Below are 14,596 nucleotides of genomic sequence, written 5' to 3'. Positions count from 1 at the left end.
TTATAATTTATAAACCTATTTGTTCTGTTATTTATCTTTTGTGTTTTTCCAACGCCATTTCGGATCTTTATTTAAGAGTTCTTCATACATGCATCGACTTGATTCACACAATTTTAAATTAAACTATTTTAAGAGTGCTGCCTCTTTCAATGACTAAAGACTAAAATTCTTCAAGAATTGTAAATCTGAGGCAATGAAAATTGATATTAATGCACCGCAATCCAGATTATATGCACCATAATCCACATTTGTTTTCAATGCTCTTTCTACATTTGTTAAATAATATTACCGAGTTGCAAGCATTTAGACCCAAGATCGCTTACCACAGGGCTAACATGTTTTCTGTAATGAACATTCTTTGTTTCTCGACTTGACAGTGACTCTCTATAGCCAAACTGTGTTGGTCGAGAAAGTACCTTGGGGTTTTCCGGTGCGGTTCCCCTTACCAGTGGTGCAGTCGTTCGGATGGAACAAAAAAGCCCCTTTAATTTTAATTTTCAGAAAGAAATAATTATCTGATTAGCGTAATATTTGTTGATATATATATATTATCTTTTGCAGGTTGTAGTCTTGCAGTAGAAGCAGTGGCACACATGGCAGCCAAGTGGAATATTCCAATAATAACCCCAGCTGGCTCTGCTGGAATATTGGCCGATAAAGTGCAATTCCCTACTCTTACCCGTTTGTCCTTCGGTATGCAAGAATACGCTGCCTTTTATTTGGACTTATTGAAGCTGTATGGTTGGAACCATGTGGCACTCTTTTATGAGAGCGATGACGTATTCTCAGGAATTATTGGAAATACATTTTATGAAATATTCCGATCCACTCAATTGTTATTGGTCTACTACCAGATTAAAGGAAGAACTTTTAATGCAAATGATTATAAAAATATTTTACAGAAAGGTCACGCTAATGCAAGAGGTTTGGCTTTATTTTTATCTTTTAAGAGGGGTTGGTGGCCGAATGGTAAACGCGTGCGCGTTCTATCATTAGGTCTGTATTGGGTCAAGTGGCGTGGTTTCGATTTCCCGCTTGTACGTGACAAGGAGTACGGTCGCCTGTCCAACCTCGTAAGTTTTCTCCGGGTCCTCCAGTTTCCTCCCACTGCTAAGGACCCCTCCGCGCAAGCGAATTAATGAAATAAAAATTGAGCCATGTGATAGTCCTAAAATGACCTAGTTTGTGTCAAGTTAAACTCCCCCTCTCTCTCTCTCTCTCTCTCTCTCTCTCTCTTCAGCAGAATTTAAAACGGCCTTTGAATCCCTATCACGTTTAATGTAAAATATCTACTATTTACCACGAAATTCGTTCTAGGTGTATCTTGAATAAAAAAAAACGTTATTCATCAGCTAAATTACTATTCTATTACCATTAAACAGATAACAATCAACTTTATTAAATCAATACACACCCAACAAGGTTTCTTTCTTTATATGTAATATACTTGCAGTTAGACAATTAAAACATCGATTAGGAGCATATTAGTATAGATAATATGCAGTGATGTGTGATACTTATTTATCAAGATAACCATAAATGTTATATTGCAAGTATGAATTTATTTGAAATCTAAACACGATGTTTTTGTCGATGGAGCCATTGTTCCATGCTAAGTTTTATTTTTAAAATGTCGAAAAGATTTTGTAAACACAAGGAGTTTAATTGCAGTAATAAAAGTAGGAATCGTCCAAGCTCTTCCCAGGGACAGATCTACTCTGAAATTAATGATGCTTGAGCTTCTAAATCCTCTAGTCCACATTGCTTAAAACCAGTAGGCACCTTGTTTGTTGCTGTACTGTTACTACACAGAATCAACAAATGTCTCCCATATACCTTATAAAGTTACCTGGAGTTCCTTAGATCCCTGTGTTCACCGAGAAAGTTCTTCAGGATTTTCCGACGTGCTCACCCCAGGTACGAAATGGGGTTTAACGTCCACTCGACACAAACTAGGTCATTTCGGGACTAACATATTGTTTAATTTTTATTTCAATAAAACGTTTGGCAAATAGGGTCGGTGGTCTGAGTTGTTGATACCATTACTGGTGTTCAATTAATTTTTCGCTTGTTATTACTCACCTCGTTTGTATAATTTTCATAAAATTAACCCATTCCTTTTTTTTATTCAGTCTTTATTTTGTTGGCCTCGCCAAACACTGTCAGAAAATTTCTTTCTGTGGCATCCGCATTGGAGTATACATTTGGAGATCATGTGATTATAGCAACCATTCCTGTCAACACAAATTTGGATATTTGGCAAAGAGGCGATGCAGAAGATGAGGTAAGACTTCTAATCAATATGTTCCATTAATGCTGATGACCATTCTTTGTAAAAAAAAAATGTAATAAATCTCAGAAGATTAACGTTTCGGGATAATATTCCAATGAGCAGGCACGGACATGGAGTTCTGTAAAGATCGCTTTTTTCATAATAATTTTTAATTATTTTCTGTTTAGTGAACATGCCTTACAAGTTACATAATAATCTTAAATCTTAAATCAGGAAATGCATAGTAGCTTGGTCTGATAAATTTCGTGCACCATTTTGAATCTTTTGGAGAATGGAAAAACACTGTTTTTGATCTCTTGTCAAAAAGAATCAAATATATAAAACTTAACCCAAGACACCCGCCACCCGAAGTCCTAAATAATACATCCGCAGTTGAATGGCTTGCTTCTCTTCAAGATAGATTTGTTCTAACGCCTGTCGATAAGGCCAGCAATAATTATTCTTACTGAAGTTGGACTTTGGCCTAATACCCATAATGACACTTATAAATGCATTACGGATTTAACTAAACTAGATATTTTACATAACCAATATACATTTAATAGGAGTAATGATATTAAAGACAATGTGAAAATAGATGCACTACCTTACATTTATTATATACCTAAATTCCATAAAAACCCAGTAAAATTCAGATATATAATATCTTCCAGTATCTGCCAAACGAAACCATTAGCTAAGACTATCACCAAAGGGCTTAAATTATGCCAAACCCAACATGCCATTTGGTGCAGAACACTTCGTAGCTATACTGGAATTAATAGTTTTTTTATAATTGATAAAAATTAACCTATAGTAGACACTTTAGAAAAAAATCAATAAAAAAAATTAATACAAACACAATAGAAACGTTCGATTTTTCTACTTTCTATACTATGCTTCAACATGCAGATCTTAAAGATAATTTAGATTGGTTTGTAGATAAAGCCTTTAATGGAGCTTTCGGGAAAGGCAGAAACTTGATGGCCATTTATGCAGAAGATGCTATATGGATTATAAAACGTCGCAATGCCGACACTGTAGTTTTTGATAAAGAAAAATTTCAAAATATCATACATTTCCTCATTGACAATGCCATATTTGAGGTTGGGGATCAGATAATGCAACAAACCATTGGTTTACCAACGGGAACTGACTCCGCCCCATTTATGGCAAATGCACATTTATATAAATACGAATTCGACTTTCAAGACCATAAAAGAAAAACAGATTACAAAGTAGCTAAAAGTCTAAACCATACCTTCCGATACATTGATGGCATAACACCTATCAATGATAACGGAAATTTCAACAAATATAAAAGTGAAATATATCCTCCTGAACTAATATTAAATAAAGAAAATTCCGGTACTATAAATGCATCTGTTCTTGACCTGGACATCAATATAATTAACAATAAATTTAATTTCGGTATTTTAGACAAAACGGACAAATTTGGTTTTGAAGTAGTAAAATACCTGTGTTTCCTATTCACAGGCATTACGATTTTTGACAATATGTAACAATAAAGAATTATTTCTCTCCCGAATAAAATCTCTTTAGTTTAAATGCACTGCCAAAGGCGCTACATAATTACGCATTTTAAAAGAAATTTCAAAACTTCCATTTCTTCAACATACCAAGTTTGACATTTCATGTAAGTATATAACCGACTACATACTGGATAATGATCCAATTTAAATTTTTTTTTAGATTTTCTGTAGTTACCTAACCCTGTCTGAATTACCGCCCTTAATTTTATGCCTTTATAAATACACTTACATAGTACGATTTCTTCGACATACCTGTGGGGTATTATATTAATATATTATAAATTGTACAATTACATAACTTAATAATTCCGATTAGTCGCTAAAACTTATGGTTTTTAAGCTTTTAACGTTATTTTATCTGGATTATCGCCCTTATTATTGTGATTTTTTTATCACCTTCTAAGATATGACGTCATTCCCAAAATAACGTCGCAACTCAGTCAGCAGTCGGTTGTCCCTCGAGACAGTCTACATTTCCTATTTGCTTCTTTGTATTCAGTTTTGTTTTTGTGACGATGGAACATGCACCCTATAATGTATTGAATACTGAAGCGTTTCTTGATTGTATTTAGAGTTTAGACTTTTTTTTATACATTTCACCGATGTGGTTACTTGTATAGTTGAATTTAACTACATATGCTTACATTCGTATTTCGTTTAGCATATAGCAGATCATGACTCATGCTGGCATTACACAATGGGTTCTTTGGGTTGTATTCCTAATTGTTTTCAAATTTGAGTGAAGTCTGTGTCACTACAGACCCGGGACTGTACAGCTCAGTGGACGCTTACTGCTAGCCCCCGGACCCATTCACTTTTTTTTAATTGTCTGTATGTTTGTGTTTTCCTGAGTATGATGTCCTGTCCATGTATTTGTTTTTGTGTAAATTTTGTGTGGTGCAGTCCCCCCGCACTTACTATTGTAGTGATAACTGATATCAGTTTCGTAAATATATGATTTATATACATCAGGAAAATAAATATAAAACAGCTACATAAATTAAACAGGAACTAAACTAAACCAGGAACATAAATAATAACACCAACAAGGCACAGTTTAAGATAACTATTTCGCCCCTCTGCCACGGCAGCGGCCATACGCCGGTCTCCCCTCTCCTCTCCTTTCTCGTCTCTCTAACTTCCAGTAAACAATTAGTGAAAATGGATACGAACGGGATGCTAATTTCTTATAAGGAATTTGAGTCTAACAACACAAACCCATATGGAGTTGCTTATTTACTACGTCATTGTATAGCTGATCACATACGTATTTCATTTTAAGACAATGGCCAGGTTATACACGTGGGATTCATTAATTCTGTAATTCCAACACAGCGAATACATTTCTCGTAGAGCTGAAAAAATAATATCATATATATGTATTATCAAAACTAGCTGGAGGTCATTAAGTTCACTGCACCTAAATAATCGTTCAATTTGTTAAAAGTTATAGAACACTTTGTCACATACCCTAACAAAGCATTGGCTACTTGGAACATGAACTCCCACAGGTTCAGTGTTTAATGCATGTAAGTGTTTTTGTCTTTAACATTTTAAGACACTCTGTTAGTCTTAAAGATATATTATGTAAGATTTCTATAAAGATCTGACAGTCATTGTCATGGCCACTGTTGTTACGATAAGAAACAATCTCTCGATTATCCATTTCTTAATTGAATTATTAACTTGCGATCGTGTTAAAAGACATCTAATAATCTAGAGAGTTGATTATGGTCTTGGCATATGAATAAAAGTTAAATGAATGATTTATTTTTTGAGGCAAAACGAAAGATCTGCATTAGGCAGATTTAGCTCTTACATAATGTATCTTTAATCTCTATAGCAAAGAGCCCAACTTGACAAAACTATGTGTTAAAAAAACAATGATTGTTGTTGGCCATATCCGGTTATTTTGTCTTCTCGCGATCTATAGGATATATTGTTATTTATCTGTCGACGTCTTTGCATTTCCGTCTCTCAAAATCATGAATATTCGCTCCAAACATGACATAATTCAAACACCCTCCATCTCCGGGATGGGTGTCGGGGGACTGTAAATGATCTACATTCGTGAAATATGGGGACATAATGTGCATACAATGCCCCGTACACTTTTTCATTTGATTATCGCCTTCGTGAATATGAACGTATTAGACTTGAGCATAATGTTTAGCCTAACCTAAGTGTTATTTTCCATTCACCAAATCTTATATCACCAGTGTCATACGATATATATATTTATCTGTGTATTGTTCGGTTTATAGCCAGATTACTTAATTGATCTAAGGAAAATTCATTTCATCTCATTACTTCTGTATTGTACTACTGTCAGACTGCACCGGCAAGACTATGTATTGTTCATACACGTTGCAACCTTTGATTTTATTTTACCTGATGTTATTTATAATCCATTGTAATGGCTATCTATTATTGTACGTATGTTTAAAATGTATGGGTGATATATACCCATTACATACATTATAACCACTGAAGGCGCCCGAGAAAGAGCGGACATCTAGCTTATTATACCAGTGTATGTTAATAACAGGCCAATTGCCTACACATGAACATAAACAGTTCATATGGGTGGCTTATCTGACGGCCCAATTTCACTCGCAAAGAGATACACCGCCAAGAGTGGAAATGGACGTTTTTGATTTTTGTCTTAATAATGAGTAATTGCTCCACCAATCCTCAGACATTCAGCAATTCGTCGTGGCATGCTCCTAATCAACCGTCCAATCATGATTTGGGGCAATTTTACCCACTCTTCTTACAGTCCCACGGTCAATTCTTGCAGTGTTGTCGGTTGACGTTGACGTCGACTAACACTCTCTCGATCAAATTAAACGTAACACACTAAAGCAAAGATACGCTAAACAGTAAATCGTATGCAAAAACGGGTAGGAAAACAAACATGGATAAATAAACCAGCACGCGGCAGTTTTCATCAACCCTTCCTTTAAGTGTCAAATTTGACAATGAACCCCTCCCACGTGTATGGCGCTATGTGCAGCTCGGTGGTTCTGTTGGGGCGATAAGTTCTTCATCTGTAAACATACTCTCAAAGCATGTCCATGACTATTTATCATATCGCAACCTGCATAGGTATTTCCATTTCAATATCCCCTACTTTTTTTGAAGATTATATTTGATGCCTATGTATAGGAATAAATTAAATCCTGGCGCATTCTTTTATATATTTTTTTATGTATTTATCTAAGTAAAGATATAATTGCTTGTACATTATCTACTTGAACATTTATATTAAAAAACAGTATTGATGAATGTTTCGTCAAACATAATAATTGTTTGTGGTTGTTTCATATTATGTGACATTTTGCGGGTTGTTTACCGTTTGTTAGCCTTGATTTATTTATCAATTGACGAAACTACTGTCTTATTTGAATCCTTGATCTGGATCGAAATAGTTCTAACAGGCCTTTCTTTTTACCACTCCGAAAATAACCTCCTTTTTTGTTGTTGTAAAAAAATCTAAGGCTCCGGCAATTCATTTACCATCGACATAAAACTTGTCATGCGTGTTACTTGGACAATTAGTCATCGATTGACGTCTTAATTCCAAGATGGCGGCTGTGGTGACGTCACACTTAGTTCTTGGTCTTGCGGACAAATACGATGGAGGTGTAGGGTGAAGAAGCGTCTGGGAATAACTTTCCTGCTTTGTTTTTCTTTTGTTTTTTGCTTTATCTTTTTAATGTTTTAGATATTATTTTGTCCCAACATCATATAATTTACATTGCGTTTTTGAACGATTACTTCTGTTTAAATTAAGTGAATTACCTGTTGTTTATTTTTTAAAAATTAATGTTAATAGCAATAGCCGTTGTATCGTTTACGGGGATGTGTTGTGTTTCTGGATAATAAAACTCTGAAACTATTTTGAATAAGAAGATGAGGAATATGATCAGTTGTTCTTAAAAGCATAACATACCTCTTGCATGGTATAATATCCGTCATCAATTATAATTTGGATTTCAGAAGCCAAGAGATGTTATTAGAAAAGCCTCCATAGCCCTGTGTTTTAATATAAATAAATACAACCAACCATCAGTTTAAAGAAACAGTTCCCTCGGGGGGTTATTAGATCGAACTCTCAAAACTTTATAGAAAATACGATCGCCTTACAAGTTTTAATTGCGTAAAATAAACAAAGAAACCCTACGTACGTATTTGATATAATAAAAGGTTCCTCTAATCCATTAATTTAATGTCACTTAATGGATTTAATTTGTATTCTTGTATATTGTTTTCAGGTTGTTAAACAGGCTTGTCAATGTACAATGTTTATTGCTCTATCAGAAGACTTCAACTTGGAATATATTACCTTTAAAAACGACATCAAGACACGAGCCCTTACCGACTATGGCTTCAATTTTGGAAACGAAGAGGTGAAATCTTTTATCTATTGTAGTAGTGAGAATCTTCGGTAATAATTAAAGACTTGAACTATCCTTGAAATTAATTATTACCGGAAAACATATACGAGGAACAGCATGTCCAACAAGCAGATTAACTGTCCTGGAAACGGGATGAAATGGTATCTCAGGAATTAACTATATACACTCATGTTACTAATAACAATTAAAGAGGAAAGATTAAAATATAAAAGAGATTGCAATAAAATAAAACAATAAGATAGTAATTAAACTCATTAATGTGTCAGCTGTCAATCGTCTGTCATCAGATTAGCAGCTTAACGTCTAATTAAAATCAGGGATTAACAGAAATATAAAAATAATAGAAATGTTTGATTGAATGGGTGAATAATGAACGAACGGATTATTGAAAGAATTAAATAAAAACAGTTCATAAATTTATCACCATTATACTATTAAGACGTGGTTAATCTTATATAAATTTTGGAATATATGTATCTTTCTTGTTATACTGCGGCAGAACAATAGGACGTTAAACCCCATTTTATTTCATTTCATTTATTATACTGCGACATTACTTTCTCCTGGACTTCCGGTTTCACCCCACATATAGAAAGACATAAATAGAATTGTACGTACTACGTGTTACTCCCGAAATGATCTAGTTTGTGCCTGTCACTCTCTATAACAGGTCGTGCTTATTGACCCCAAACTACATACTATTAAGTTATATCCCCACCAATAGCCACCGCAGTTTGGCCTCTCGATTCTCCAGGCGACATACTAAGTTAAGTCTCCACCAATAACATTCGGTTGGTCGAGGATACACAGACTCCACGTTCTAATGTTACGGGGTAACGAATTATTCATTGTTGTATCTCAACTTTAGCAGCCTTTTACGAGCGTGCTCTCTAAACAGAAAACAAAATATTTTAAGATTGTTTAGAAAAATATATCAATTTGTGTCACATTAAGCTACAGTTATCAATACTACTGACCTTGAACTTGTTAATTTCCTACCACACCCTATAAACATGATTGGGGTCTTTAACTTTGATGATTGCCATAAACTGGTAATTCATTGGCCCGTTACAAAATCTCTAATTATAATAATGATTTTAGCTTGTTCCTGCAATAATTGATTGAACAAATATACCGATGTTCGGATGGTACGAGAGAAAGTGATTGTCCGATATATCATGAAACTGAAAACAAGTACAAGCATACTGTATGAACAAGGAAATGAACATCACATCATCGCAGCTGACTTGGAATTGTGACGTTAGATCAAAACTATAAGTCCGAAACGTACTAGAGTTGGTGGAGCTTTTTAGAAATACAAGGAACAAATGTTTGCAACCAGTTTCTGGTTGTCATGAACGAGATACGTATTTTGTTCTCTGAAATAACTGATATCATTTGTTACTACATTTCATTTGGCTCTAATCTCTTGAATATGCAGTGTATTCTCTACCTAAAAATTTAGAAGCTCGCTAATTATCGAATAAAACTCAATAGCTTGTTGGTAACGTTCAGATTTTTGTGCCACTAACCATCTTCTTCTGTACATATAAATCTATATAAACTCTGGCTTGTTTTCAGATCTATATATACTGTAGCTTCATTAGTGTGTAAATATTTATTGGATAAATATTGTTAGGAAAAAATTGCTTGGCCATATTTGGGTCAAATATAAATTTCTCGATTTCATTGGATTGTATGAATTTGAGTTGCTTTTTGTGGATTGGCAATCTATCTTCGTTGAAAATGTTAGGTCCATCAGCAAATGTAGCGCCATGGGTTGTCTGTCAGATGTGGGGAGGGGACGACGCACTAAAACCGATCACCACATCTGGCGTAGACCCATACACTTTTTCTTACTACATATTTTATAACAGCCCTTGGTCGTCTAGTATTGTCTCTGGTCGCATTTGTAATTCTTTAACTGGTTAGAACGTATCTTTAAATGTCACTCTGATATTCCACATTAATGACAGCTTCACGTTGTGATTGAATATACTGCATCTTAAATAGTATGATTAACAAACAAGATGACCGGGACAAAAGTACGGTTTCTACAGTTTTATATCACGCTGGACATATAGTTATAAGGATACATTAAAATATAGTCATTCTCTACTCCCTCTCTCAACCCATATGTTGTCCCTCGAACCTCAACGGTCTCTCCTCTCTTAGAATCTGCCTGGTGTCTGATCTTCTAAAGAATCTGCATGATATCTAAAATTATTCTAGCCCCGCTCTCTATCTTATAGATGCCGAATGACGTAGGCTAATTAGTAATTTTCCACTCACGTGCATTTCAAACAATAACAACTTATCCTTGAAAAACATGTAAATGACAAACATGTTTACTAAACTATACCTCCGTTAACCTCTCAAAATAACCAGCATACTTTCTATATTTTTGGTTATGAACTTTAGAATCAATAGTTTGTAAAGATAAAAATAGTTTCAGTCATCATATTTCTCCATTCCTTGACTTTAGACTCCATATCCTGTTATTGTCACAATATTTCATAAACAATTTAATTTGTGTTTTAAACAAACTTATGCCATAGCTATTATTTTGACAATGGGGAATAATTAATCTGGGCCATAATATTATTTTACATATGTTCTTTAGCACAAATCCCGCCATCCATATTACTGATCTTCCGATCATCTATAATGGATTTGTTCTAGGTGATGGTTTATTGACCCTGTAATTTGGCACTTAGTGCTATATATTTTTTTTTTCGATTTGCCTGTGATTCTTAAAGGTCTTCTTTTTAATTATTTTCAATACGGTAAGGTCTCAATAGCACACAACGCCCCGTTTGCATTAGCCTGGTATGTGCAAAATAGTAGGAATTTCTTATTAAAATTTCTGACACCCAGTTTACGAATTGTTGCTGTAATACTAGGTTCCCACTAACATAATTCCCGCTACGATTGAAATCGTCGTTTTAACCCTGGAGTAATCGTGGTGATCCTATCAAGTTTTATCATATACTATTCAAAAAAAGTAGGGGATATTTGATTTTGGGGGCATAATACTAAAATATGCAAATGACTACGAAAAAAGTCACTATAGAACCTAACAGAAGAAACATTTCCAGTTACATGTGACGCCCAAACGCACCAATAGCTACCGCATGGAATGCAGGTGATGCTTGGGATCATCATGGGGGTCCAACCCAAGATTTGCACGACTCTGACTTTGAATGTTACAGTCATTGTGGCATTGAATTCCAGGGTGGAAACATCAGTTTAATTGTTTTAGTGACCAGAAAACAAATTTTGATATGCGTCGGCTTACCCAAAATGAAAGGTTACGTGCCCTTGGCATGCTACAGATCGGCACAACACAGGCGGTTGTGGCGCGGACGATGAATGTTTCTCAGTCTGTCATAAGCAGGCTATGGTCCAGATACCGTGATACACAATCTGTACAGGACAGACCACGCTCAGGTCGACCATGGGCGACAACTCAAGCCCAGGATCGATTTATCCGTACCTTGGCCTTGAGAAATCGTGTCATCACAGCAAATCAGATCAGCGCTCGTCTTCAAACAGACACTGGTGTGAGAGTGAGTGGCCAGACGATTCGGAATCGACTGCATAGGGGTCACCTTCGCGCCCGACGTCCTCGCGTGATCCCTTGTTTGAGAGATCATCACATTCAGGCAAGACGTCGTTGGTGTAGGGATCGTCAACACTGGGATAATCGACGCTGGAGCAATGTGATGTTTTCAGATGAGTCAAGGTTCACTGTTGATTTTTTGGACAGACGTAGGAGGGTGTGGCGTCGTCGAAACGAGCGCTTCCAAGACGTTAACGTCATCAGACATGATCGATTTGGGGGTGGTTCTGTTATGGTGTGGGGAGGCATCACTGTTGCTGGAAGAACGGCTTTACATGTTGTTGCAGGGCGTGTTACAGGCCAGTACTACCGGGACAACATCTTGGCAGTCCATGTTGTGCCGTTCGCACGACGTCATGGCCGCCGTTTCATCTTCCAGGATGACAACGCAAGATGTCACAGGGCCAGGATCGTTACAGGTTACCTCCAACAACAGAACATCACCACATTACCTTGGCCAGCACTGAGTCCCGACCTCTCCCCCATCGAGCATGTCTGGGACATGCTTGGACAGAGGTTACGTCAACGTCAACAACGTCCTGCCAATGTCCAAGAACTTGCTGCTGCGTTGCAACAGGAATGGGACAATCTGGACCAAAATGACCTTAGACGTCTCATTAGGAGTATGCCACGTCGGATCAATGCTTGTTTGGCAAACAGAGGAGGATTTACCCGTTACTGACTTGGTTGTGATGCTGTGGTAACTTTGCTGTTTGACCCCGGGTATCATTTTACCCTTATAATGGTCAGTCTGTGCCTTACTTAGTCTAACGATCATTTGGAATAAATCGATGAATGTGAACTTCATTTCATTTTGTCATTTGTTTCTTCGTCAGTTTCATTAGGTGACTTTAATAACACTTAAAAATCAAATATCCCCTACTTTTTTGAATAGTATATATTGGGGTCAGTCGTAGCAATTGTATTGATAGTATAGAAACGTACCTGAACGTATCTGCACGTACCAGATCGTGGAATCAATAGGGACAATCCCGTCGTAACGCATCGCACGACAATGGGAACTTAGGATAAGCTTGAAAAAAAAATTCCTCGTTGAACTTGAAGGACTATATCTTAGTTCATAACTGTTTATTTGTAGCCAACAGTTTTGGTATCCGGATTCTACGATGCGGTTGTGATTTATGCCCGGATATTAAACGAGACACTTACAAAAGGTGGAGATCCTTTAAATGGAACATATATATTCTCACAGATGAACAATAGAGTATTTCAGGGTAAGCTACAAACTTTCATTGTCAGACATTTTCAATTCGTTAATGCATTTTGTTAGAGTTAAAACTGTCTGTACTGTATTATTTCTGTCAATTATTTACATTGGATATCGTAGTTGGTATTGACACTATGGAATGGATCAACATATCAGCTTAATGTTTCCTATTGTATTAATGTAATTACGTTTGAGATACACATACTTGAATGGTTTGGTTTTGTGGTCAGGACAATAGACTTGCAACTAGAATGTCCAAATCCTGACTAAGTAAAGAAGAACCCGTGGGATTACCTTACTTAGCTCCATATCCCTAAACAATATTTTATTCGCATCGGGTTTTAGAAAATCCCAGGCTAAATATATTTGTAGTCTGACAAGGAAAGTTTTAAGACCATAAATTAAATGCTGTTATTAAAAATTATTTTGAATCAAAAACATTCAGATTGTACAATTCTAATTTGAATGGTATCCATTTAAATTTTACATTGATTTCTGTCGAGTTCACACCTTTATCTTTACTTATCTGAGATAAATAAAGTAATAATAATATCCGTTTTCTTACAAGCCAACCCATTGTGTATGAAAGTTTTGTTTCATTCTGGCTCTACTTAATTCCATAATAACAAGTGTCTGTCTATTAAAATAATAATAACGACCTGGCTTGTTATGCCTTTAACTTCATATCGTCGTTGATCTAAAGTCTATTCCAATATTTATAACAGATATGAATTATTACTTTAGCTTGGAGAGCCATGTTTATTAGCTTTGATAACATACACTGGAAAGTTGATATCATTGATTTATAAATAAAAAAAAAAACTAATTAGTTAGTTAAAATGATTAGTAATCAGGCTGTGGTCATTAAGTACACGAAGTGTTATGTCACTAATTTTCTAAAACCGTGACCATTGAACGATATACACCACTTTTAGCCAAGTTGGTGTATTCAGTAATGATGGTTATTATACTTAGTCATGCACGATTCTACACAAGCAAAATCTTTTACACACCTTCTAATAAATGGCTACTGTAGAATTTCTGATCATTTTCTATCTAATTATACTAAGTAATGACCCATAGTATGATTTAATAACAAATAATGATCCAAGTTCATTATTAAATGATCCAAGTTCATTATTAAATGATCCAAGTTCATTATTAAATGATCCAAGTTCATTATTAAATGATCCAAGTTCATTATTCAATGGTATCAGGTTAACAGTGATAATTAAGTGTATTACTGTTTCAACAGGTATTGGGGGTAAAGTGTCTATTAATTCAAAAGGTGATAAATATACAGATTTTATATTATATGATATGACCATACCAGATTCAGGCGTTTTTGAGGTAGGAAAGTCATTGTCTATATAAGATACTGTTACTATACCAAACAGCAAAAAAAAACGTCAGTACGATTTCAAAATCAGAGAGGCACTTTAATCAAATCATTCTAGAAAACGACTTATTAAATGGATCAAAACATTTTTTGTGAACACA

The 14,596-nt window shown here is 35.4% G+C and overlaps 1 long non-coding RNA gene across 1 annotated transcript; it reads left to right on the top strand.

Moving 5' to 3' along the window:
* The first annotated feature begins 568 nt into the window (after positions 1 to 568).
* On the top strand, positions 569 to 8,237 carry LOC130012171 (uncharacterized). Its single transcript, XR_008787542.1, has 3 exons — positions 569 to 924; positions 2,133 to 2,284; positions 8,103 to 8,237. It is a non-coding gene; the product is annotated as an uncharacterized LOC130012171 (long non-coding RNA).
* The last annotated feature ends 6,359 nt before the right edge of the window (positions 8,238 to 14,596 follow it).

Source organism: Patella vulgata, chromosome 3 (assembly GCF_932274485.2).
Source record: "Patella vulgata chromosome 3, xgPatVulg1.2, whole genome shotgun sequence".
Taxonomy (NCBI): domain Eukaryota; kingdom Metazoa; phylum Mollusca; class Gastropoda; family Patellidae; genus Patella; species Patella vulgata.
Note: the sequence above shows the minus strand (reverse complement) of the source record. Positions and strands in the feature narration are given on the sequence as shown.